The following is a 25,257-nucleotide window of genomic DNA, read 5'->3' as shown; positions in this document are numbered from 1 at the left end:
TCTTGCTAGCAAATATTTGACTTCTGCTCCTGCATGAAATATCCAGTGAATAATAATAATAATAATAAAAGTATAGCTAGGTCCAGAATGTTGTCTGTCATACTTCTATAGAAAAACGTATGACCACAAGACCCATGTGAAGTTATTATGTCTGCACCTCAATCTCATGCTATAGCAAGTGTTAAGGTTTAGACAACACTGGGGAGGAGGACTTCAGTCATATCTTGTAGTTTAAGACTATTTTCCTTCACTCAAGACTAAGAAGGAAGTCCTGGATCTTAGCTTTCGAGATATGCTCTATTTCAATTAGAAGTAATGTGTTCAATGCAGCCATAGGCGATGCATAGAGGAGGCGTGGGGGGGGGCATGTGCCCCCCCCCCGAGATTGGCCCTCACTAGCTGGGGAGCGGGGGGCAATGGAAAGTGCCCCTCCCCTGCCCCAAGAATGTGAAGTGGTGAAGTGCCAGTGGCACTTCTGGTTTGCCAGCAATCAGCCACTGGGGGACACCCCCCATCAGTGATCGGCCGCTGGTGCCCCCCAGGGTCAGGAGGCACCAGTCGCCTATGAATGCAGCAATGACTGCTTGAAGTGTCTTTATTCCAGATTATACACGAAGTCATATTTGAACATAGTGACTGTTTACCCTAGAATCTATGGGCATATCCCTGTGAGCGGGAATGGGCATTTCCCAGGGACAACTAGCAGTGTCACATAATTGTGCTGCTGCTAGTTGTCCCCGGGGAATGCCCCTGCACATGCACTCTGGTATGTGGCAAGTTGCCCTGGGTGGGACAGGGGAGGCTGAGGCCAGCACCTGGGCTGGCTCCAGCAGCCTTACCTAGGGTCCTGGGGGCCTTCTAGGGCTCCAGCAGCAGTGATCTGGGTGTATGGAGCTTGGCCAGGCTTTGGTTTTGGGCAGTGTATTGTACAGCCATGTGCACCACACTGCTTTTTTTCTGGCATGGATCTCCTGGTGTCAGAAAACTTCACCGTTCTGCAGATTAGCAGCACAGCAAATGCCTGCATGTGCAGCACATGTAGTTTGTGGTACCACAGAATGGTCTGTGGCACCGCAAACAGCATGTGTGCGCTCATCTGGATATGCTCTATGGGTCTATTATGGAGGCCAAGAATCCAGGTTCTGGTAGAAAAGCCATTGTTAAACCTTGTTCAAAAATTTTTGGGATGCTGACAATCTCACCAATTACTCTCCTGGCTCAAACCTCTACTTTGAAAGACTGCTGAGACCATTATGATCCAGCACTCATTTTTCTGTCTCAAACCATTCTGGGATGAAGTTAGGGATTGATTCACAAAATGTACTGTCTCTTTTATTTGATCATGACAACAACAACATAGGGATCAACAGGATTCCATCCTGTTTTGCCTATTTTTTTAGCACGCATATGAATCTTTTATTGGTTTTTGTCAGTGCTGTGCCTTCAGTGCACTGACAACATCCAGCTATAAATCTCCATCTTACCTGAACTATCTGTGTAGCTGAAAAATTTACATAATGCCACAAAAGTCAGGACAGAACCCCTGTTGTAAAAGGGATCATAATAACCTGAAATGTAGTTTTCTATTTAAAAGTAAATGCTAAGAATAAAGGAGAATAATTACAATTGACTGTATGTTGATAGGATGTCAAATCCTCATTCTTAAGTAAACCTGGTGGTTTTAGTGGCCCTGCAAAGACAGACATTGGGTCAAAGTCTGATTTCACAGGCACTGGCAGAAATCAGACTGGGTGCATTAACATTACAGGGTGTCACAAGAGGAAGCAAGAGTAGAATCTGGCCTATTAACTACAACATAACATGCTCAATATTCACTAGGTTCAATGGATCAGCTATATATGAGCGAAGAAAGCAAAACAAAAGCAAGCTTTTTGGCTTTTCCCCCACTTCAGAATACCTTTTCTTCTCATTACAGAATAATATAATCTTTCTTATTTAAAATATTCCTGCAGCTTTGCCAGGCAACAGTTTGCTACAGAATACAGTAAATGTGATTTTTTTGTTTAGGGGATATTAAGGATGCATGTGACAAAAGAGTAGCAGCGTATCAGGCCTGAATTAAAATCCGTTACTGTATTTTAGTTTATTGATCTACTGTATGTGCCTCAGCATTGTCTAATTTAAATAAAACTTCAATTTGTAACAATACTATAAATAGAAGCCTATATTGATCAGAGTGCCACCAGCCTGCTGAACTTTTGTTATCACTGAAGCCTGACCAGTTAATGTTGAATGTTACAATTTATTACACTGCAAAGTACAATACAACACAATAGCATTTAGATTTATAAACAAAGATATGCTGAACTACTGAAAGCAAGTTCAGTCAACTCTGAACAAGAAGTACCCGCTGATTTACTGGTGCTCAACATCACATATTTTCCTACCTGCAGCCATATTTCATCACCTCGCTGATGTAAACACCTGTTAACTGTGTTGAAGTTTTAAAGAATTTAGGGTTTTTTGGTCTCTTTTAAACTCCATCAAAACATCTAAAATCCATAAGCATATATTCTTCACTACAATGGGAAAATCATTATTTTTTTTTTTTAGCACTTGGGGTCTTGTCATTTAAAATTGACATGGCATTTAAAACTGACAAATGACATGTGGCGAAAGAGGACAAATAGATGCATAGCCCAGAATCTTAGCCATTTCTTCTTCTTGCCCCCCCTCTCCCCTTCTTCCTTTCCTCTTAAAGAAATGTACTCTTAAGGGCAGGGTTCTCCATGACAACGGGCAGTTGTTAGGCCTGTGACTAGTAAATGTAATATATAGATAGAGGGCAAAAGGGGCCCACTTAATTTTGATCCTTCCCAGGGATGGATCCAGATGGGGTACCGTTGAACCTGCCTTTGGCTGTGTGCTGCATGTGTATTGAGCACTCAGGGCTTTCCTGAAAGTAATAGGATCTCAGGAGAAAGGAAGGGATGAGCAGCCAGCATCAATGCAAAGCCCCTGCTTTCATACTGCTCCAGGTGGTCTGCGCTGCTGCTGCTGACTAGTCCCCTCTCTTCCTTTCCTCTGCTGCTGAATTCAGGGGAGAGGAGATGGGGAAAGAGGGGGAGAAGGTCACATAGCAGCAAAGTCTGGAGCTGCTGGAAAGCAGAGGCTCCAGGCAGAACCTGTGCTGACCAGCTACTGAGCTCATGGAAGTCCTAGCACGTGGCAGAGATCCCAGCAGGAGCTCTGCTGACATCTGGTGAGCTCTGAGCTCTCTGGCAGCCAGGAGCACAGCAAGGGGTTGCTGTATTGCACATGTACAACAAACAGTCTGCACTGCACATGCACAGCATCCTTGTCACCGCAATCCTGGATCTGCCTCTGCTCCTTCCTCAGTCAGAGGTGACAGGACTGCCAAGTGCCAGTTGGCCTCTAGGCAGGCACAGTGTATCCTGGACCTCTAATAGAATAAGCTGTACTCTATAGATGCTATTCTGTGTGTGCTCCTCTCCAAGTCTGTCCAGCTTTTCTTTGTGCCCTCTTTTCCTTGTGCACTTGGAGAAAATCTAATATTAGAATAACCTCAACATTTTAAAAAAGAGCCTGAATACAAATAAATCTCTAAGCTTTGATGCAATCTCGGATAAAAATCCATACTTCTAGTTCACATTTTGGGCTCTTCTACCTCCGCATGCAGAGATAGGAGTAAAGGAGCTCCAAGGACATTCCTTATTTATGCTTTTCCTATTTAAACAGAGTAATTGCCCAATTTTGCCCTCTAAGCTGAGCAATCCATGGGCTGAGACAGCCAGTTCCTGCATACACAGGGAGCGCAAGAACATTGACCTGCTGTTACCTGAACTGCTCAGGTCCAAAAGGGAACTGCCATACTAATGCCATGAAAGGAAGGGCAAAAGGGAGAGATTTTTCACTTGCGATGAACAAAGAGATGTGCCAGAGAGAAGTAAGAAAGATACTGATATGAGAAGGCACCAAATGGCCATTGCACTTAAATTACTGTAGATTAGAGGGTGCCATCTATGTCACCAAGAGGAAACACAACAGGGAGGAAAACAGCCTGAGTTACATGAAAACGAGAATGTATAAGAAGCCTAAAGAAAGTGACAGTGCCTTTTGAAGATGGAATGGATTTGAACAGGCTTCAAGTAATCATCCAAGGTTTTAGATCCTTATGAAAGCCAGACTCGCACACACTTGACTTGGACCCCTACTGTAGATGCATTAATGATGCTTCAAACATTCATGTGTCCATTTAATGATATACACCTCTTCTCTCCAGAAGGAGCACCAGACCTTCAGACAAAGACTCTACCTTTGGTTCTGAAATGAAATTAACCCCTTATTTCACAGAAGTGGCTGAGGGGGTGCAGGTGCTAAGGTGCATGGTTGACAGCCCAACTACTGCAAGTCTGAGGCCATAACAGAAGTGCTCACAGGGCAGCCAAGTTGGATTCCAGTGAATCTGCAAATTCTGCTAAATGTCTTGTCACAAGGACACAAAAAAGACAGGTTCTCACAGCATATTCCATTTCTCTAGGACTTTCCTGGCCTTCCATTTCTCTGGAGGGTTTGTCTTTTAACATGAGAAACTGGCTTCCTCAGAATATGGTGATTCTTTTCCCATTTTTTTCTATGAAAGAAAGAAGCTTCTGTGAGTCCCTCCTTTAACTCCTCATTTACCTGTCCAGGCCATTTAATGTCTAAAAGCTGACACACCCATCAATTAGTACAGAAAAGCAAGCTGCTACAACTACTCATGCCCTATTTATGCATACATACCACGTGGCTGAGGCAAAGAGAAAGGAGTATTAGGGAGGTGCTGTCTGCCTGCTGTGTGGCTGGAAGGGGAGATTGGGAAAGAAACAGATTGAAGGTCTGGAGAGTAGGAAGACCTGTCATTTGCACAGTCCTGCTCTGTGACACAGCCAGTCAACCCTCAGCCACTTGGCCCTGTTTATGGTTGTAGTAAAGCGAATGCCTAATGGGGATGAGGGAGAAGGATATTGTTCTTAATGAGTGACTTGCATCACTTTAATTATGGAAGAGTATTGTACATATCATTAGGTAAAAATTTGATGCAACACTTATTTGAATTAAACACAATAATGGAAACAAAGTAGGTATTAGTATGCAAATTTCCCAAGAACTTTCTGTCTGCAGAGCTCAATATCTATTAGCCTTCATCCAAAATAAAGGTCATGAGACAGTAGATTCCCCTCATTTCTTCTGATATATGAGATAACCCATGATGATGCAGAGACTAGGATATTTTTAAACTGTCAGTGGCCTATTAAAACACAGTTGTTGCAACTAAAATTACTTCTATTTTATTTTCATCTATTTAAAAATACTTACATAACATCCTGAACAACTTCAGACATATATGAAGAGATTTAGCAAAAGCAATTTGTCACAAGGTGGGTTCTTATTGTAGAAAGCCCCCTAATTCAGGATGTTTGGAGATATTTTTGTCACTGTCATATTAGGGTTAAGATGGCTTTAGAAATACGTGCTTCTTACAGGTGCTGTGCACTGTAGTGCATCTGTACACATGCAGATATACTGGCACCCCTACTGTGTCATCATTTCAGAAAGCCCCTTGCATGCCTCCTTTTTGGAAGTAGAAGTTCAAAAATGATATGCAAGCATTAGTCAGTTACTATGCTAATCTTTTCTAAAGCACTGTTTTAAATAACGCAGAGGCAAGATATCCAACTTACACTGAGCAGGCTACATGCAGATTAGCAAGATTCCTTGGTCAGAATAACTCTGTCTTAGCAAAGCTAGGCAAATGTAGGCGGCATTTTTCTGGCAATGCCTTCCTATTTGAAGAAATAATTTGATGTAAGTGCATTTGGTGCCCTTCCAAGTGCCTCTTCTGTTGGTATGTACAAATGTTACATTTAGATGGACCTAACCAGGGTTAGGCTGAGCTATATGGCCACTTGCACAAGTATTCACAGGGTTTAAATCGGCCAAAAACTGGCATGCCCAATCTAAGTTAGTTCACCTCAGAGGGTACACTAATTTAGATCAAGAAAGGATTAATCCAAACTAAGAATAGGTTAACTGAATCTAGTGAATGCCTGCACAAGTTTGCAGCACAGTTGCAGGGCATTCACCCTTGCCCTGGGGTTGTGATGTTCCTAACCTCTAGCCCCCAAAACCCTGACCAGGCCATTTTTATCCCCCCGCCCCCTTGACCAGGCAACCTTCTTCCACCTATGGATCCACCAACCCATCTTCCCCCACAAACCAGTTAGCCTCTCCCCATCTCAACCTGCTAAACCTCCCCCAGGCCCATTATTCCTCCTACAGACCACCCCCCCAAATTCCACCAGCCCATGCCCCTACCCCATATTACTTACCTCAGGCTGCCCAACCCTCCTGGTAGCAGCAAACAGCTGCATGTGCTGCTTCTGGTCTAGGCTTAGATGGCTTAAAGTAAGCTGCCAAACCTAAACTATGTATGGCAAACACCTGTTCTCACCCTGTAACAACAAATTTTAACATGAAATATTTTCAAAAATAAATTTCAAATAACTAACCAGCTATGGCATGAATTGTGATTCATGGATGTTAAACTTTACACTTCAACATGCAATGTGTAATGTGTATGGTCTTTAGTTAGTGCTACAATTCACCTGTTCGGGGTATTTAAAGCAACAAATGACTTACATGCCAGTAGCTAACTTAGGCGGTTCAAATTTTTTACAATGGACTGTTTCACAAGCCAAGAATTATATTCAGATTATATTTACAAGTAATTTTGAAAACACAGATTACACAAGTTCTCAGCTTCTTGTTGGAGAATTTGCCAACAGAAAAAGTGGTTACGTTTGCTGAATACATTTTTCATTACAAATCATTCACACGGCTATAAACAGAAGTTTGGCTTACACACCCCTGTCTACTAGAACGACATTCTCCGTTCTGTTGCAGCTGTCAAAATCTAGTAAGAACAGCACATCTGTTGACTCATGCTGCCAGGTTCTTGTTTAGCTTACATACCTACAACTGGATAGAAAGAAGAGGGGAGGCCTGGGAGAGGGTGAAAGATAGACAGGAGTAGAGGTGCATAAAGCCAGATCAGGTGAAAAGGAAATAAGATCAGGGTGGGGGGGGGGAATCAATGGATAGGAAGTCTAGAAAGGGACAAAAGCAGATGTGGAAGAGAATTTGTAAATGGAAGGATAATGGAATGGGGATGGCAGTGAGACAATGAAACCAGCAAATGGATGCAGAGGAAAAGGAGAAGAAGAGATAAATAACATGCAAAAGCACTAGGAGCAAAAGAAGAACTATATGAGAGAGATCCAGAGACAGACACCTAAAATAAAAAGAAATTCTGGCTTTAAAAATAACTAATAAATTGTTTCTAATAGCAGATTCCATATCAAAGCAGTCCATTTTTTTTCAAGCAACTCACATACTTTGCACAGCTTTATTACAATGGCATGATCAGTTAGTAGAGGACTTAAGTCCCATCCCTCCTCCATCTCCTTAAATTTAATTACAATTTTCCTTTTAAATAGTCCCTGTTCTACTAACAAGAGCAAGGACCACAAAGGACCACAAAATTGTCTTCTCCACTTATCTAGATACAAAAATGTCACACTATAAAAGGTGGGACACACTATAAACATTTCAGCAGGCAAACACACTCCTCACCATGGGTTGAAAAAAGCACTAAGACTTTTCCTGAAAGTCTCTATATGGAGGCAAGTTATATAATATGACCAAGCAACTTATTAGGCTTCCCACCATCATATTAAAAGGAACAAAGCCAAAATCTAGTGGGTTCATCTGCCTTTTGAGAATGAAGTATAAATCATTGCATATTTTTAAAAAATGAGTATTAATTAATACAGACCCTACCTTGCCAAACCTAATTACCCGTTATGGATTACTGTGTGCTATACAAGGACCCTTAAAATATTTATAGATAAGGACAGATATTGTAGGCTATTACATTAATACTATACATATTTAGACATTTCTAAATATACAGATTATTTTAAACTGTATAGATTAAACAAGTTTTCTCATACTTATAACAATCAAGTAGCTAAATATTGTAGTAGATAAAACATCTGTATAATCTAAGCAAAGAAACAATTATGCGTTTGCAATGAAAGAATACATAATTTCAGAACTCTGGCCATTTAAATAAAAAACAGCTTGACACTTTTCGAAATTCCATCAAAGTTAATAATGAATTGGGGATCCTGTTTTTTTCTCTGTTTCAAAATCACAGATTCTCTGACAAAAAAAAAATGCTCTGATTAAAAAACCCCAAATCTGCATTTTCCTGCCACTCTATATATAGGTATCAGTTGAACACAATTTTTTATTGATATATTTATAATATTATCATGGAAAACCAGAGCTCCCCCTGTCCCATTTGCTCACCAGGATGCAGGTCCAGCTGCAGCTGCCCCCCTGTTGCTTTGTGACATTGACAATGTGTGGGGGGTACACACAAGTGCATGTGCACCCCCTGAGATTGTCTGTGCACCCCTGAGACTGGCTGCAACCAACACCGCCAATGGCGTCTGCGGGCAGTCATGCTAGCCAGCCCCCTCCCCCAACGATGCTGCTGGCGGTGTCTGCAGGAAGTCGCTGATCGCCACTTGGTGCTCACCACCCCCCTCCCTCACTGCTGACACCGCCACAGCTGCCTGCGGGCAGTCCCTGCTCAGCCTGCCCTCGCCGCTGACATCACTGTGGCTGCCTGCACACAGTCCCTGCTCACCACCACCACCACCTGCAAGTGATCTCTGTGCCCCCCCCAGCCTCAAGAGGCATGAGGCATTCATGCTTTGTGGGGCTGAAAAACCCTGATATGCCTTTGTCCGACCCATGCCATTGCCCTGCACAATCAAGCCACAGCCTCCCAGCCCTGCTGGTGCCCCTACTCCAAATCCACAGCCTCCTAGCCCTGCCAGTGCCCCTCCTTCCCCATGCACAATATTTAGTTACTTCATTGTTATAGGCATGAGAAGTGTCCAAGCCCCAGCTGCTGCCCATGGGAGGTGGCAGCTGTTTGTGGTCAGAGTGCAGCTGGGAGCTCCCTCTGGCAGGACTGGGGGGCACAGCTGGCTGTGGATTGGGAATAAGGGGCACCATCAGGGCCAAGGGATTGTAGGCTGTTGGGTCATGGTGGGAGGGGCACCAGCAGGCTGTGGGAGCCCCAGGGGGAGGGAAGCAGGGCAGGGAGCCCTGAGTCCACAGTGAACAGCTGGCATTTGTCCCTGCCCTGCACACAAATCTTGGGAGCACATGTTCTGCATTCTCCCCCTGGGAGTGCATGCAGTGGTGGGGAGCCAGCCTCCCCTGCCATCCCCCAAATGAGCCACCCACAACTCTGTCCCACTCCTCAGTCAGGCCCTGCAGCCACACATTCCCTCCCCAGCCCTGGCCGCCAAGCCCCACACACCATCCCAGCTGGGCAGCCCTTCTGCCCCAGCCTTGCCCAACCTCCCTCCTTATCTCAGTATAGGGGCCTAAATTCCTGACCCCCAAGACTTACCTTCAGGGAGCTGTGAGAGCTGCTTTCCATGCTGCCTGCCTGGCTGCCACATGAATGTGTGCACATGCACGTGGCACCTTCTGCCTGATCGCCCTCTTCATGCTCAGCCCCTTGCATGCTGGAACTCTGCCAGCCTGCAAAAGGAAACCCACTGCTTCCCACATTTTTCTCCCTTAAAGAAAAAAAAATCTGTGTTTTTTCTTCTTAAAATGAGAACATCTGCATTTTACCACATTTTTACATGGTGAACAGAAAACCTGGATCCCTGATAATGATTGCATCAGTACTGAGAATGAATGCTTGTAAATTGTTTCCTAAGGGGGGCACTAACTTACGAAGCTAAGTAATTCTACTTAGACTAGTAGTCTCACTGAAGAAGCTACTCATGCAAAATAAATTACAGGTTGCAGGATCCAGCCTTGAGTATTAGGTTGTCCTAGCTATGATTTCCATGATGAAAACCCTGACAGATTCTTAGGTGGTGTAAATCACCTTGGTTTCATTAATTCACTGATGACATCCTAGTTCACAGTTTTATACCTGGAGCAACTGCTTTGATATTATAGGAAATCCACCAAATTTACACTAGTGTGTGTGTGTGTGTGTGTGTGTGTGTGTGTGTTTCCTTCATTATGGATAGAGTGATCATAGAGTGTGCATTTATACCCAAAAGTTGTAATACTTCAACACCACTAGTACAGTTAAAGCACTATGGCACCTAAGCATGAATACATCAACATTAGTATGAAATTGCTTATAACAGTACAGCTTATGTCCATTTGCTACACAAAACAGGCTAGAGCACTTCCACCACACCCACAATGGGGTTTATGTTGTTTTAATAACAGGAAAAAAAAACCCACCCCAAACTGATATGGTACACCAGTACATAAATGTGTGTAGGCCAGGCTGGTGGCATAACCAGATGTCAAAACAGCATCTTAAACAAAAGCGCTGCAAGAGTATTTAGGTGCTAGTAAGGAATATTTGCTTCAGAAACTGTCTTTTTTAAAAAATAAAAAAATACCATCACTGCACAAACATTGCACTCTTGATTTTTTAACACTCATATAGTTTAAAATAAAGCCAAAGGTCAGTAGTGGAGCATTCTTTTTTTTTAAGCAGTCAAGTTATGAACCCCTGAAAAATGGGGTTTATAATGGAAAACCTGACAGTCCCTTAACTATAGCATTGTGAATGATGGCACCTTGATCAGAGATGGAGAAAATCCTCAATGTGATATAAACTACTGAACTAAGTTGTAAAATGACAAGGACTGAGTGAACAGTTTTTAATACAGATAATATTGTTCATGTAGTCTATAAATATAAAATTAAATGTTGACCTCTATCTCCCATGTCAAAAGTCAAAGTCAGTGTCAGCACATATTGTTTTTATTTGTTTCAAGAGAAAAATAGATCAACAACATTAACCTCACAATGAACAGAGAATTGAATGAATTAAAAAGCAGTACCCCATAAATCCCTTTCCTTTTATTGGCACAGTGATAAAAATGCCTAGGGCTTAAAGGAAAAAGGTGGTCTGAAGACACTAGTCTGGGATGTTCTGTGTACACAGAACTGTACATCACAAACTAAAAACAGAGGTATAGAGTTATTAAGGTCTGTGCAATCTTATATAAATATGCACTCTTTATAGAAATCCGTCACAATAAATCATTGCACCCTGCAAAAGATTTCATGTCAGGTGTCCCTGGGCCAAGAAGCTAATTGCAAGGTTTTTTTAAAGAATTTTTTTTTTGCTACCCACATTTGGAAAGTGCATTTAAGAAAAGAGATGAAAATGTAACAAAGGAAACCTGTCCATATTTCCAGTTTGTGAACAGTTGAGGAAAATATCTGAAATGCTTTCCAGTATTTTCAAAAAATTACTGGCTTGATTTTGTCAGGCATCCCTTTTACATTTCTAACTTGTTCTAAGTGAGCCAAGAGTTTGGGCATTTTCTCCCTATCAAAAAACAAACCAGTTAATTTTCCCAGAACACATTGTAATAGCAAAGGCTGCTATTTTCCAGTAGCACAGTAAATTTGATAGTTAACTAAAGTGAGCACTTTCCATTGCAAATTCAGTTTAATTTCAACTTTAAGTGCTGCATAATTAAACTGAAAATGTTCTTTAAAAATAACAGACCAAAATAGGACAGAAACAAAGCTGTTTTCACATTGGTTTAAGGTTTTCTCATGTACACACTTTTAGCTGTTAGTGAAGCTAACCAAAAGCACAACATGAAAAAGAGGAGCAGGAAGGACATCTTACTAAAAACTCCACAGCTCATTTTGTTCACTTCCGCTTATCCTGCTGCAGCATGCTGGATACACACAAATTCTCTTGTTTTAATGCTCCAGTGATTACCTACTAGCAGTGCTGCATCATGTGAAAAGCATTTTCCAGCGCTTGCACTGCATACGAAGCACACAAAAGCAACTCGCTGCAACGTTTGTCAAATCTGGACAGCACTCCATGGTAGCTTACTGGAACCAAACACCATTTTTCTTGTTCAAATGGACTGGTTGACTTTGAGTTTCACAGATATAGTGTAGACTCTGAATGAAGTCTCAGCTCATATGTACTCCTGAAGGCTGGTACGCGGAAGCTAATCTATTTCTTGAAAATGCCAGTGTGAAAAGGCTTGTCAGGATGAAAATTCAAATGGTTTCAAAGAACTTTAAAGCTGGCTGTAAAGAGTGACTTTTCTGCTCCATGTGTAGTCATGCAGCTTCTGGGCAGAACCAGTCATGGTGGTTTTAATAGCTGGATGATCAGAAGCTTCCTCTATAACTTCTAGCAAAGAAGCAAAGGCAAGTATTTCATTATACAGGAGGATTATTGGTATGGAAGGCGCTACTGAGTGGCACTTACAAGGCAGATTACTTCAGGTCTCACTGAGCCTGTAAACTAAGAAGGTCAAAGCTTCACACAGATGACTAATGTTCAAACAATGCAGACAATTTATAAAAGGCATAAGGCTGGCAAAGATTTATCTCTGATCTTGATTTGCAAACATTTTTATCTGCTATTGTAAGATACCTCCTACTTTCCACTCTGGTTTAATTTAAGAAAACGGATAAATTAAAATGAGGGAGGTCATTGTATGTAGTTTTGAAAGATATACTTGACTTTTGTACCCATCATAAAGTTGCATGAAAAAATGGATAATGTTACTTATACTGTCAATTTACAGTGCATATTGGCACCCCAGCAAGGGGATGTTTACTGCAACCTGGAAGCCTTGTGGGAGTTTAGGGAAAGTGTTTGTTTTTTTATGAGGGATCAGCATCAAGGTTGCTTATTATGACCTATAGTATTCTTATGTAGTCTAGGACCCTGACAGATGTGCAAGTGAAAGTGCAATGGGATCTGATGAAGAATCCCCATAATCACATTTCCTACCATGCCACCCGTGCATGACAGAAAGTGTGACTGTGGGATCCAGCATCAGATCCCATCATGCCTTATTGTCAGTGCAGAGATCATGACCCTGGGCTCCCCCTGTACTGGCAAGTAGCAAGCTCCTACAGCACATGGAGCCCCTGGGGCTCCCAGCCACCAGAACACACCCTGTAGGTAGGAGCCCCAGCCTGACCACATATATAATTAATGGTGTGATAGGAACAAGCCACAAAGTTATTACACTTTTTTTTGTGTGTAATAACTTTATGGCTTATTCTTTGTTCTGTCATACCATTCATTGCTTCAATGTCTGATTAGGTCTTCTTTTTCTCATGTCTCTATACAACATTTGACCATATCGTTACCTATGCTTGTGCTCACTTATTGTACTTAGCAAGGTCTTTCATTGTATATGTGCCTTCAAGCAGTGGGCATTGCAGCAGGTGTTGCATAGTCTGAGGCTATGGTTGAACCAATGGTATAGCCTCACTTCTTCATTAGACTCCAGTGTGTCGGTGGGTGAGACATCAGTGGTTCATAATCTGGTAGTAAAGACTCAGCCATTGGATTGTCCATTTTTTCACTGTCAGTTATTTTCCTCAGCCTCTCATTCCACATCTGTACTCGCATTTTGGGTGTGGAATCAAGTGGCTGGGTGCTGGTGAGGAAGCTCCTACATGATTTTAGACTTTTGTGTATTGTGGGATGACCATATATATGACTGGGTAACAATGTAAGATGTGGTTAACTAGTTAATCATGCCTTGAGTATAATGTGTGCTAGGGGCCATACAGAAACAAGATGCACCATGATCATATTTATTCTTCTTTTCCCTTCAACTCTGGAGGGGAAAGAGCATGCTATATAAAATATACCCAATTTCCTCAAATTTGGGGGAGGAATCTTTATTCAGTTAACAAGTACAAAAATGCATAGTACTGTCCTCAATGCCTTCAGATGAAGACAAGATTTCCCTATGAGTAAGCATTCCAGTTCATAATTGCTGGTAAGCCAGATAGGTAGGAAGCACTCCTTTCCTTCTCAGAGTTTTGAAAGCTTTCTAATGCTTCCAGTGTTGTTATTGTACACTTCGGAAATGTCTTTGTCCAAAAGTGAGCCAACAAGCTCACCAGCAAGCATAGTAGCATGAACTGCATGGATTCCATTAACCAACACAACAGATATGATTAGTGTCAGTAGATATCACAAATTAGTACATCTAGGTGTTAAGTGTGTCAGATATTGCTCAACAATATTTCTGATTCAGTTTTGAAATATATAGATTCCTGTTCCAAAGTACAGAATTAAACTCATATAGTCCATTTTAATTTTTTCCCCAAATCATCAATACTAAATGACACCATTTTAGATAAATCAAAAATCCCAGGGCACATGCTCAGGCTTGTGCAATGGTCTCTTCATTGAAATCAATGAGCCCAGAAAAGGTAACACCAGTTCGATTCATTTTCCTTTTTACAGTACTGAAATCTAGGCAAGATTATTTGCTTTGCAAGTCCCCAGGACTTTGGCTGGAGTTCCAACTACTTAAAGATTTATTTTAAGTATTTATCTAGTTTACTGACAAGTTAGTAGGTACATATGACATGTGTGCACCAGAAGATATTAGACAGCTTTATTTTTTTTAATAATTCCATGATACAACTGAATAAAATTTCCACTTCTACTACGTGTTGGAAAAGAGATATAAAAATTATTTTTTGTTGAGGAAGTGAATTCTCTGCTAGCTAAAATTCAGCATTATATATCTCCTTTCCTTCAATGCCAAAAAACTTGGTTTCTTGAATACTAAACAATTCTTTCAAAGTTCATCAAAAAGAAAGAACATTGGACAAGTTTCCAAACTCTTGCAGGTCATCACAAGTTTTCCAATAGAAAATTAAAAGGAAATATTAAGTTCAATTTTCATAAGCTGGGTTTGCAGATTTAGCTGTGCATCTCCCACTCAACACTCAGAAAAGGTGTCCTTATTATCTTCCTTTTGATCTATCTGAAGTAAAGACAGTTGCAAAGGTGCATATTTCATTCAGATTCACATATATGCTTTGTGGTGTCATGGACAACTAAATAAGGACATAGGCCCGCTAACAAAGAGAAGTCAGGGTACTTTTAGCCCTTAGAGTGAAAGGAAGCTGCAAACCAATGCTAGTTGAAAACACAGTTTCATGGTTACTTATTCTCAGCATAAGAATACATTTGTGAGGTCTGGTTTACTAGAAATGGCCTAAGGGAAAAGCAAGTGAAACTAGAGTAATAAAAATGTGCCAGAATGAATAAGGCAGTTCACAGCCACTCTCCTTTCACTACTGGAGGAAAGGCCTCGTGTTTGTACTTCAGCTGAGATATCCAAAAATTGTTGCTGTTGCAGTATCTCTGCCATTTCAGTGCAACCTGAGAAAACAATTTAGATATGTTACTCCAGTGCACTGACAAGCTGAAAATATTTTTTTACCCATTTATGGGTGCAAATTAATGGAATGACAACAGACTGAAGCCAATGACAACTGCTAATCTGTAAGCAACAACAAGCAATGAAAAGCTGATAGTAGTACAGCTGTTTTATTTTAATTGAGGAATGATTTTATGTTGGAAACACTCAATATTCACAGCAAATTAAAAATAATGAAGTGAATTGATACCAATGATATTTTTTTACCTACTATTCCTTTGTAAATCTATTTCTTCACACAAATTGACATGTCTAATTGATACATACGCTATTATTCCTCATTAGTAGACCAAATAAAATAATTCTTGATTAAATTTATTGCAATTTACATTCCAGCATAATGTTTGCAAGCTATAAAAGTCAATCAACAGGAAATGGAAAAAAAAACAGATGACATTATTACATCTTATATATATATACATATACACACACAATAATTACATGCGTTTAATACCCACCTAAACACATCCTTTCTCCATGAAATACAGCTCATCTTCAGTAGATCACCCCGTTTCTTAAATGGCCAGCTTAAAGTCATCCAGTATAATTTCTTTTGAGCTTCAGAAAAGATCATCTCTAGTAGGCATATTACTTTTGTAAATTCTGGTTTTAAACAACTACCCAAGGGATAGGCGAAGAAAAATCAGTTGTCTAGAAGAGTTAGTCTTTATCTTAGGCTCAAGCAAAATTATGCAAAAAGAGCTTGAAGATGGTCACTGAGGGCAAAAGGTTGGAAAGAGTCTTTAGCTCTGATGTTGCTCTGAGTGACATACATAAACATGTTAGCACTGTGTGGAAAATTTTGAACAGGTAGCAAAACCACCGAAATTCAGCAGATGAACAATTCTGACAACAAGCAAAGTACAGGCTCTTTATCAGAAAATCTCCTGCCAATGGCAAAATATTTGCCCGTGTGACCTAGTTCTGAGCTGGACAAATCCATTGTAAAATAATTTGCAATAAGTCCTTCCAGTGTCTTTAGCATTTCAGTGTCTCAATACCAATTTGATAACATTATTTGAAATCAGTGATGGTCTATGTGACTCCATGCTAGGCCAGTTCACTTTTTGCATCTATAGGTTGACCCAGATGTGGGTTGTGTTTGCTTAGCCCCACACAGTTGCGCAGGAGGATCCTCTGGTGGCACACAACCAGCATAGCAGCTCCTATGCCTCCCCATTTTGCTAATGGCAAGGAAAACAAGCTGTGATAAGGGCATCCATATGCTTTTCTTATTCCTGGCTGCTCTAATGCTTTGATGATGCTGGAAGCTAGTACCAGTGGCTGCTCTAAACTGTACTGAGGTATCAGTTGGGTACACAGCTGGACCGAATGAAGAGTACAAGCCTTTTCCAACTGTCTTTTCTGACGTTTGGAGCTTACACAGGATTTTACTGATATGGAACCAATTCTAATGCCTTTATATTGAGTAGTTGTCTATACCTTAAAGAGTGTCACTGAAATGAATGAAACTCCTTTAGAAGTAAGGTACTACTCAAAAGTAAGCAGTAATATTAGAGGCCGCCTGAAAGTAAATAAACAAATGTATTACAAATTATTTCTATCTGTGTCACATCACAGATGTGCTAAGATGCAGTACAGTGTGTACAGCCCATTGAGCCTACTGGCTTCATTATAACATGTGTTATGTCATTCAGTCAAAAGGTATGAAGGCCAGACCTCACTAATGGAAACTGAGGTATGGGTGCAAATCAAAGTACTATACAAAGTGCTATACCTGCCTTTCAACTGCAATCATATAGTTAAAGGAGGAAAAAACAGATTTACACAGGTGAATGAAAACAACACACAAAATTTGCCATTGTGAAAATCAAGCTTCCTCTTTTAAAAATATAACATATTTTTATTTCATAGATAGAGGGACCAACAAGATCATAAGAAAAGTTGCTATACATGCTGCAAACCCAGCAGGCTGGACTTTTCATACATATGGTATAACATAAGGGACAAATAATTTACCCTTATTGCTTAATAACTTTGATGAAGTCTTTGTAAAAGCAATTAATAGTGGTTCAGAAATATTGCCAGATTTTTATCGATTTTCATATGGGCCACTTACTATTAGATCCATAACCAGATGTTTCAGAAAAATTGCCTGCTATTTGACATGAATTATCCAATGCAATAAACAGCTACCTGCTAAAGATATGAATCAATGTGTTCCACTGTGATTGAGCATTGCCCCCTGAAGAAACACTTCTAGAAAGCAATACAAAGCCCTGCAAAACGTACAGCTTTTCTAGCCTTTCAGGTAGAATTTCCCACTTCAGAAATAGGGATATCTCAAGAACAGCATGACTTTTTCCAAAAGAGCAGATATGTTTCAAGGGAACCTACCATACTTTGTAGTATTATCTCATGATGTCCATCAACATGAGCAAATGCATCCAAAACTTACAGCAAACACTAATGTCAGCATTAGTCTGCATACATGATCTCCAAGTCATGTTTGAATTCTTATGTTCGGACATAATTGATTCATAAAACCTCCTTAGCCCATTTCTTTCAGCCAGGTTTCAGGAATAATGACTGTTTTTGTAGCTGTGCACATTTTGATCAAGATTGCATCTGGCTCTATATGGCTGTGTAGCAGGACTGAGCACTTAAATCAGATACCATCATTCTTGCAGGAACTAACTGCAGTCCCAACATAAGGAGACATGAGTATTGCAGGTATCCCTGACCTCCTAAAAGAAGGATAATACTAGGATTGTAGCTTCACCTCTGATATGGTATGCAGTAGCCAGTAGACCTCAACCAGAATATGCTATTCTATGCCCGTTCAAAAAGGTAACCGGTAAATTCTAGACATGCGCACAACATGTCTGAAGCTTTCTCTAGGTGGGGTAAAGTTACAAAGCTACCTTTTGGCCAGTATCTTTGCAGGTACAAGCTAACTTTTTATATCACAAAGTATGTGAAAGTCTGGAAAAGCCACAGTAAGGAAAACATGATGAAACAGCTTGTGATTGCCCTTAATGTACAGTATTTTCATTCTGCTCCAACAAAACCAATTGGAAGTCATTCAGAATTATAGAAATTATTTTGCAAATGAGCGCAAATAAATTGAAAGTCAATATTCTAGTTAATTCAAACATATTAAACTAAAACTTGATTTATGTGTGGGTGTTGCAGCTAACAAGTGACCCACATCCACTCCCTCCATGCCTGAAATTCCCTCCAAAGTACATTTTGGGTATGTATGCAATTCAGGAACAGGACCCTGTTAAAAGCAGGTGGATCTCCAGCGTTATATTCCTTTTACCTGTAACCATAAAGACATGCACAACATACTGAACAAATTACCAGGAAACAAGATCACAGGCCAAATTCATTCAGAGATTTGTTGCTAACAGTCATGCAACCATAAATAAAAATATCTATTGCAGGTTATTTTATGCAATTTTAAAATATCATTGACATTTGAAACAAGTATGCCTCAATGTACCACCACTAGAGAAACCTAAGTCTTTGTAGCCAACCAGGTCTACACAGAAAGAAAGCAAATGCATTAAGATCCATAATTTGATACCCATTCCAAATACAAGCAGAAACAAATTTAGTGACAAATCTGTCAAAATATGTTCCACAAACACATTGGCAAGAGATCTGGACATACTAAAGAAATTCAGTGAAACAGAACACGTGCCAAACGAGGATGTTTGACAGAGTGTTCAGAAATACATTTAGACCGAAGCAGGAACACATCCAACAGAGAGTTTCTGTACATAAATTATCATGAAACTATTAGAAATAATTAGCCAGTGATTTCAAAATATTACATATATTCTTAATGTTATCGAACGGATGTGTTGTGAACCATGTGTGATTTTTTGGCAATTTCACTTTTGGCTACACAACAGCATTTTTAAACATGAGGGAAAATACTATATCCCATACTGTAAGTCAATCTGTAGTCTTTGCTGAAATCGTTCAGAGCTTCCAAATCCTTTGGAAATGTTCCTACATCCAATGCTGAACAAAGCTGAACTAATCAGGCCATGGAGACAGGGGTTCTTCAGAACTCAGCTAAACAGAGGCCTCCCCAGAAGTCTGCAAAGAACCCATTAGCAATTGCCACCCAAGCTAATGGGCGGCAGTAGCATTTGTGGTTGTGTGGCCTTCTATTCTTAACTCACATTGCTATTTGTAAAGTAGCAGGGAGCTGCATCAATACCCCAGGCCCTGCCTCAGTAACCACTTAACTCTGAGAGATGGGTCATATGGTGGGTATTTCCTTTTGAAAATTTAACCAAAGTCAAGTGAGGAAATATGAATGTTCTGAGAAGTGCAGAATAGCATGCCTACTCCTGTGCCAAGCTGTAACCACTTGTTGTAAAAATTATTTTTCCATTTAACAAGTAATACTCTTTAGGACAGGTGTCCAAGAACAACAGCCACATTTTTCACTTATCAGCCTCATAAAAGTCTAAGCAGAGGTTAATTACTAATAAATCTAGAGCCCAAACTCCAGTCCTAAAGCTGGGGCACTGACAAACATGCATCTCCCCACTGTAACTCATGGTACTTTGCAGGAAGCGCCATGGGTTACAGCATTCCCCCAACTCAACAGACATTGGCTGTTGGGTCCAGGGGGTTGGGGGGTCAAATTCCAGTTTGGAACAGCTCTGTGTCTGCAGCTTCTCCCTCCTAGTCATCCCCCCCCCCCCCCCCCCCCCCCCCCCCCCCCCCCCCCCCCCCCCCCCCCCCCCCCCCCCCCCCCCCCCCCCCCCCCCCCCCCCCCCCCCCCCCCCCCCCCCCCCCCCCCCCCCCCCCCGCCTTCCCAGTGATGATGCTGTCTTCAGAATGGGAGTGGGGGGAAGGGAATGGAGGGAGCTCGCTCTGGGGTTTGCCCAGCCTGCACTGTCAGGTGGGGTGGGTGGATGGATCGGAGCCCTCCCATCTTGGTGTGCGCTGACAGCTGTTAATGAAGATACTCCACTTTGTAATGAGGATTCAGACTGTTGTGTGATTGGGCACTTTGAAAACAGTCTGCAACTGTGGATTTCTGTCAGTGCATGGCAATAGAGAGCTTCCAGGGCTTGATCATACAACAAACCGTCACTTCTGTCAGTGCCCATGGTTCTCTATGACAGGATGTAGGTGTGAAAAATCTTGAGCTCCCACTGTTGTGCTTCACCTATTTTATGAACAACAAGTGGAATCTAGTCTACAGAGCTGCCATTCAGACCTTTCAGAAAAAAATTCTCAAACATTTTAAAATTTATTCCCATGTAAAGTACACTAAGATACAAAGTAACCTACCAAAATCACTGTAACATGAAAACAAAACCATGGAGGAAGCAGAAAAAGGCTATAAAGCCATGCACTAAATAGTACACTCATCAACATAAAAACTATCTCCCAATCCTTCCACTGCAAACACATAAGGCAGTAACTAGTAACACAGCACATTTCTTACTACTGATGAAACACTGGTAAGGAAGAATAATACAAATTCATCTGGCCCTTATATTGCAAACCAAGTGCTCATACCAGTTAACCCAGTAAGGCCCTGAGACAAATTTTCCTGGGTTCCCCAGGTTGCCTACTCAGATTCAGTTGCAGACTGTGACTTGAGATGGTTGGGGTGAAATCCTGGCCCAAACGAAGTCAATGATAAAACTCCCACTAACTTCCCTGAGGCCAGGATTGTTTTTTAAAGACTATGAAAGATTTTATGCTGCATTCATCATTATGGTATTGGAGCATCATCTATGCAGTGCAGTAAACATCAGGCACAGTGGTCATGTGTTATTTTCTTATATGTTCCCAATTATGTATGTTAAAGGGTTTTATTTGTTTTTTGTGTGCATGTGGGTATGTGCACACACTGGTATGTGATTCCATTACAGGCTAGGTCAAAGAGATGTACTTTGGACTTGGAGCAGAAAGTGATGTGGCTTGTGATGGGGCTCTGTTCCACATCTTGAACCATACCCTAAGAAAATGGTATCCTCTGCACAGACAAGATTGCATGTTGCAATTCTATCAGTGTGGACATGCAGGCAAAAAGACATGGTGCAAGGGATGTGGTTTAAATAGGCTTCATCTTTATTAAGTTAGCTCAGCTGCGAACCATCCACCAATAACTCACACTGTGCAGGTCATCATTCTTTCTCACCTATTTCCTCCTATTTGAAGGCTGCCATCACTCTCTATCCCCCGCCCTTCAACACTAATCTTAGCCCATTGCTTGGGCCTCACCTGCCACACCTTGCGTGAATATGTATGGGGTGTGGCAATGAGATTGTTCCCTCATTGCACCCAAAGTACAGTTCCATTTCTTAGCTTGTTTAAGGGATGCCTTGCAATAAATCTACTCCCCGTGAAATTTGGATTTCACAGGGAAACCTATGGAATAAGTACCAACACCTGCTATGGCAGGAAGTGAAAAGGCTTGTGATGGTCCTTCATTTCTAGGGGAATCAGTCCAAAGGTTTGGGCTAGCACCCCAAAATCTGTTTCCTCCACAGATGAGCTTTACTATTATTGGGAAAGTTTCCCTTCCATAACAGGAGTGACATTATCAATTCTAGTGTTGGCCTCTGAACTACCCTAAGCTGCAAAGCCTTAAAACAGGCATTCATTTAACTTACATGTGGTTATTCAAACTGGATAACTAGACTGACCCCCGCCCATTATAGAAAAAATGCAGACCAAGTTATCTAATGAAAATATTTGTTGCTGTGTGATGATTTAAATTTAACATCCTGTTAAGCAGTATTAAGTTTTAAGTTACTATTAAACCAAATCATTATATTTATCAATTTGTTTTAATTACCAAGCACAGATAAGCATATGTCCCAGTTAGCCTGGGAAAACCTGAATGCACACCTGCTCCAACAAACAGTCTTTAAAATGAGGTGGGAGGAAAATATTTGAATTACATTTCCCTGTTCCAACATACCATTTTTAAAAAGCACTTTCAACACTGAACTAGGCCTTTACAGTTAAGGCATTTTACAAGATGATACTGAGCTATGTTTCCTGTCTATGAAGAAGGCACCAGCATATAAAATGGTAGTGAATTTGCATTACCTCCAATCCATCATTCTTTGAGTGCGCAGGAAAAACTGTGAGACCTGCTGCAACAAAGCACAGCCTTGTGTTGACAGATTCTTATTTAAGTGACTGTGAATACAACAATTCCACAAATAATTTGTCAAGTGTGTGGCTGAACTAGCTCTGAACCCTGATAAATACCAACTCTCCTCACTGCTACAAAGGCATGATATTCTGTGTGCGGGCAGTGAGTAACAAGCACTAGGATTTAACAATCGATGCTACTATATTTCTCTTTTCTTTGTGGTTAAAAAAACCTTGAAGGGTGGCTCTTTCAGCAGTGTTAAGTACTAGTGGTGGCTATGGCTTGCAAATCTAAGTAATACACTGCAGGCTTAGGTGGAAGGAAATAGCACACTGCATCCATTTTTAGCTGCATTTAAAACATATGGTGTATGCTTTTTGCTGAAAAACAGTCTTTACTGTATAGTTAGTAGTCTGTTGCTTAATGTGGGTTAGTATTAAATGGATCTTTTTCAAGTTATTGATAATAGGCACCTATCCCCTTGAATTTCTCATCCCAAGACATTTATCAGGGAGAGGGGAATTCATTTAAAAAGAAATCCTTCTTTCTGGGGGAAAATAACAGAAATTCTGGACGAGCCTACATACCAATTAATAAAGGGGAGGGGGGGCTTCAGAATTCAATCCTTCCAGGTAGTCAGTTGAAATCAAGATTGCATTTGCTGTCATGTGGTATATTCTAAAGGCATTATGCGTGTGTGAGAGGGAGGAGATAAAAAATCTTTTTTAAAGAAATGTAAATCTAATCAGTCTTGAAGCTGGCAATATATACATAAATGTCTCTTGCAGACATAATTTAGTATGCATTATTAATTTATTTTTCATAAAGCTTTCTAGCTACAAAAAGGGTAAGTGGAAATGCACACCCACCTTGATCATAATGTTCATTTGTCAGTTAAGGGAAGACAAGAGTGAACATCAAATGAACAGCTAAACAAATTTCTTTCCTAAAATCCTATCCTAAAAGAGGCACAAAAACTTCCTTGTTGAAAGACCAGAAATGCCTATTGCAAAAAAGATTCTTCCAGACGTTTTAATAAAGTACCAACCTTTAATGGGACATGAACTCCAATATGCCATTTGGAAGGCAATACTGTTACTTACAGATGCTAGACAGCAAAACATTATAATCATGTTTCTATTAGTCAATTATATTTAGACTTTTGACTCTACGATACTAATGCCTATAGAAATAATTAAGTATGTGGTATATTAACTAGTCCTAATGTAAAATGCTAATTATTTATTGTTTATAAAGCAATTTTAAATAATGCAAAAGCTCATACACTAATGCCACCATGATTTTCCAGTCATTAACTTAACCAGAATTTGCATTTTGGGACTATAGCCAGTGACTTACATGCACTACTTAAGTCATTTTTCAACCACCCTGTCCCATCTTAATCTATTCATCATTAATCACATTTGGTCACTTTACATACAGAACACTATTCAGATGAAAGATAAAAGAAATACATTAATAAAACTAAAGCAAGTGTGAATACTTCAAAACATAAAGGTAGTCAATGAATATGGTTATCAAAGCAATTTATACATTGTGCCTATTAAAATGGAATTGCCTAAGCCATTAACATGGCTGAAAGTTTTCTTGCTATTTAAGAGGTGTCTATAAGGCCAAATCTGAACTTTATTCTTCTAGTTCTCCTTGAACAGTGTTTGTAAAACAAAAGAGATGACACTAAAATTTCATAGAGAGCAGTGATTTCCTTTTATGAAACAGTAGGAGAACACATTGATAGTTGCTCATTTGTCAACAGAGCTACAGTTTTGGATCTGGAAGAAAGTAAACCTTAAACTCATGTAACTTAGCTAGCAATTTATCTGAAAAGATCCAGTGCTCTGGCTTCTACTTCTGACTGACCTATTCTACCTTAAATCAATCAAACAACAGAAGCCCTATTTTCTTCATTGTGTCCGTCTGGTCCACAAGGAGCTAAAAAGAATTGAAAACTACCTATAAAAGAATGCATTTACTTTCCCTTGCACCTTCTCCCCTCAGTCCAACAAGGTTTTATGCAGCCACAGTAATACATGGAATTTATTAAGGGAATTCAGTCTGAACAAAAAAAATGCAAACACAATGGCCATGGATTTTGGAGACCTTATTTATTCAGCAATTTAGCACAGACAATCCACCACAGTTATTTTGCAGTCTGCCTCAGCGCTCACCTCTGGGCACTGCCTCCTACTTAAAAGAGAAATGTATTTCCTGTACCAGTTGGGTCTTGGGCTTCTCTTCCTGCATTTGCCAAGAAGACTGTCAAATCTGCAGTAGCTACAATGACCGCTCTCATGATGTTGAACACTAGTCTCCTAGGAACTACCATGAGACCACCACTAGATGATTTCACCAAAGCTACCAAAGAACCATGAGATAATAGGTCAAATCAGGACCCATTTCACAGCGATCAAAAGCAGTTTGATGGCTCTTTAATGTCTTCTGTAAAATTATTTAGTGGCTTGATTCCAGTTCCTAATGGATAAGTGTCCATATCACAATGGCTCTTGGGACTGGGCACAATCGATAATCTAATTATTTTATACTTTTTGTAGTGATTTTTTTCCCTGTAAAGCATTTAGGATCTGATAACTAAATGACAGGCTTCCAAACAACCTGGACAGATTTATCTACAGAAGTAAACAGAGTCCATTGAATCCACCTGACGATCTAAAATGGACACCTTTTGCCCAGAAGCCCTAGTAGAAGCAGATACGAGCATCTCGTTTTTAA

General features: G+C 40.5%; 1 long non-coding RNA gene across 1 annotated transcript in view; it reads right to left on the bottom strand.

The window, feature by feature from the left end:
• Positions 1–10,895: 10,895 nt before the first annotated feature.
• Positions 10,896–25,257, bottom strand: part of LOC109289548 — a 94,584-nt gene continuing 80,222 nt past the window's right edge. Inside the window, exon 6 of the long non-coding RNA XR_002095400.1 lies at positions 10,896–12,319. This is a non-coding gene — a long non-coding RNA (uncharacterized LOC109289548). The remainder of the gene's footprint in view (positions 12,320–25,257) is intronic.

The sequence above is a fragment of the Gavialis gangeticus genome, unplaced genomic scaffold (genome assembly GCF_001723915.1).
Source record: "Gavialis gangeticus isolate Ggan-Ray unplaced genomic scaffold, GavGan_comp1, whole genome shotgun sequence".
Classification (NCBI taxonomy): domain Eukaryota; kingdom Metazoa; phylum Chordata; order Crocodylia; family Gavialidae; genus Gavialis; species Gavialis gangeticus.
The sequence above is the reverse complement of the archived record's forward strand: the minus strand, read 5'-3'. Positions and strand labels throughout refer to the sequence as shown.